Source organism: Colobus angolensis, unplaced genomic scaffold (genome assembly GCF_000951035.1).
Source record: "Colobus angolensis palliatus isolate OR3802 unplaced genomic scaffold, Cang.pa_1.0 Scaffold97, whole genome shotgun sequence".
Lineage (NCBI taxonomy): Eukaryota > Metazoa > Chordata > Mammalia > Primates > Cercopithecidae > Colobus > Colobus angolensis.
Window position 1 is genome coordinate 4,092,996 of NW_012123709.1, and position 3,072 is coordinate 4,096,067.

Consider the following 3,072-nt stretch of genomic DNA (forward strand, 5'->3'; position numbering starts at 1 on the left):
CCGGGGTTCCTTTGAATCATATCGTATCAGAATACACTATTGAAAGAAGGAGAAAACAGGAAAACAAAAACAAAAACAACCTTTAAAAGGCATGACACTCATAAACAAAATTTTAAAATAGTTTCTATCAGCCGAGTGTGGTGGCTCACACCTGTAATCCCAGCACTTGGGGAGACCAAGGTAGGCAGATCACTTGAGGTCAGGAGTTCGAGACCAGCCTGGCCAATATGGTGAAACCTTGTCTCTATTAAAAATACAAAAATTAACTGGGCATGGTGGTGGGCGCCTGTAATCCCAGCTAGTCTGGAGGCTGAAGCAGGAGAATCACTTGAACCCAGGAGGCAGAGGTTGCAGTGAGCCAAGCTTGTGCCACTGCACTCCAGCTTGGGCAACAGAGTGGGACTCCATCTCAAAAAAAAAATTTACTATCACAAAAGCACACCTCTTTAGGAGTGACCACTATTCGGCTACTTATTCCAAATGTGGAGAACAGTAATATGCTTCTTTATTTAAAAACTTAGTAAATAGATAATATCCTTTCAAGTGGTGTTGGTATTTTTTTAAAGAAGTTTAACTTCTGAGTCAGTGTGGCTAATGAAGACAGCCATGCACGAGCTAAAGATCTAGCACATTTGCTCCTGTGGCATATATTAAGGATCTTGTGGATAGTACAAGTACTGTTTGATGATCCTTTCCCATTTTTTCAGCTGGGCCTCACCAACCATAATTGAATAATTCAATCCTATCCATTGAGTAATGCTTGTGTTGACATAGCCTCTGAGTTACTATTTAATTTCAAGCTGCTTAGAAGTGACTTGAGGTTGTTTCTGTGGGCTTTTTTAAGAACCTTAATTCTACCTTGACACTCATTCACTCACTCATTCATTCCACAAATATTTATCAAGTACTTTCTGTATGAACCACCTCCAGTGCTAGGAACTGGAGATACAGCAATAGTTAAAAAGAATAATGTTGCTGCTGCCCTTGTGGTGCTTACAGCCTGGTAAAAGGACACCTGGGGTCAATGCCCCAGGAAAATAGCCTAGAGACCTTTGAGAGATTGCAGTAAGATGGAATTGACTTGATTGGAAATGTCAGCATCGGTTAACTTGAGATCTGAAGCAGGAAGATGTGGGCTTTGGGAGCTGTGAGATGGGGTACAGGGGAAAAAGCCAGGAACAGCATGTGCAAAGGCCCTGTGGCAGGAGGAAGCATGGTCATGGTATGAACATGAAAGGGCAATGTAGATGAAGGAGAGAAAACAATACTGATAAAGGTGCAATATGACTCTGGAGGCAGACCATCTGGTACCCAGATCATCAGGTACTTTGAAGGCCATGATAAACATTTTTGTCGTCAGCCTGAAAATAATGGAAAGCCACTGAAGCATGCCAAGCGGTAGAGGGACAAAATCACATGGGTCCTTTGCACTGATCACTCTGGCTCCATTTTGGAGAACAGAAGGAGGACTAATGTTAATGCTCACCTAGTCAACTAGTCAGGGTGTTTGTTTTTTTAAACTCAGTTCTTTTAGTTGCACTTTACCTCTTAAGGTTCATTCTCTTCCTACTACATCTTATCATAACTTACATTTGTGCTACTCAGACAGAAGTTTTTCTTTTTTAAAACTTTTTACTGACAGTGTAACAGAACATCATGAAAAAATTTTGCCACCTGAAAAATGCCATATTCTCATTTCTTCAATAAAGTTAGTTTTACATTTATAGTTTCTGTTTCCATATTGTTCTCCTGTTGATATTGCAATGTCTTTGTCATATTCCACTGAGATGTATTAAAATTTAGTTACCTGTTGCTCCACACTTGGACATTTAGGGAAGAAGTTTTAACTGCGGATGACAGGGATCAATGAAATGCTATCCAAATATATTCTCTTCCGTTTTGCAGCAATAGAACTAAGTTGGGAGAGCATATTCTGCCACTTTCAACCCCAATTATGCGAAAATCCCCCTTTATGAAGAATGTAAAGTCTCTGAAGTATTTGTGTTAAGAGTAATGCATGTTGCTTAGGCTGTTAAAGAAATATTGATTTCTGACCCTTAACTGAAATACTTAGCTTTCATTTTTCTTCTTTTTACATAAATTGTGTATATTGTGTTCCCCTCAGGGAAAACTTAAAAGCATTTTGTGTTATGAAGGCTCCATTCTAGGATCTTATTGCTTTTGAGATGAATAAATGGAACGCTTGCTATCACTGGAACAGCCCTATTTTTTTTTCCATGTAACAAGGCATACAAGTAATACAGGGCTGAATTTGGCCCCAGAACTTCTGAAGTTCCAAGCCAGTTTCTTACGGCCAAATTTAGCTTCCAGCTTTCAGCTGATGAGGAGCTTTGGCATATAGGCAATCTAATTTTTGTTCAGTAAAAACCTCCTTGGGTGTTTTAAATATAACTTTAAAGTTTGTATTACCAGGTGATGCTTAAGCATTTCTTAGAGATTGACTCTAAATAATTGCTCAGAAAACAATGTGCCTTAAAGGTGCTTTATACCAGCCTTCGAGGTATTAGAATGAAATGGGTTGGCGCCAAAACATTTCAATATGCTATAGGAGATGAAATATGGCCAAGTAGGTTTTTATGTTCTGATTATTCCTTTTTCCTGTTACTAGCCAGAGGCAAGTAAATCAACTTTACATCCCCCACCCCCGAACCCCACCACCACCGCCATTTTATTTTTAACCCCTTAGGAAATTTCAGAGAGTTTTTTTTTCCTATTCTTTGAACACATACAATGGGAAAATTAAAACTTCTGAATGTTTCTTATCTATTAATCTGTTGATGAGATGTTGCTTTAAACACATTTGATATGATTAATTAATTTAATTATACATACTGTAGTTGTATTAACACATTTTCTATTCTCGGCTGTAAGGTGACACAGTGCCCTCCCACAGCCACCTTAACCTAAAGCTTTAATTGCTTTCTCCTTAGCCTCAGCTCATGTTTGATTTATCTGATTTCTTTGTATAAAGATTCTCTAGTTTACGATGTGTACACAGTCATTAAATTGGTGTTGATGTTTATGCAGTGAACTTGCCAACTGGTTACAGCA

The 3,072-nt window shown here is 38.5% G+C and overlaps 1 protein-coding gene across 7 annotated transcripts in view; it reads left to right on the forward strand.

Moving 5' to 3' along the window:
* The window catches only part of MEIS2 (Meis homeobox 2), a 215,485-nt gene that overhangs the window by 131,112 nt on the left and 81,301 nt on the right, over positions 1-3,072 (forward strand). The gene's annotated exons all lie outside the window — the stretch shown is intronic.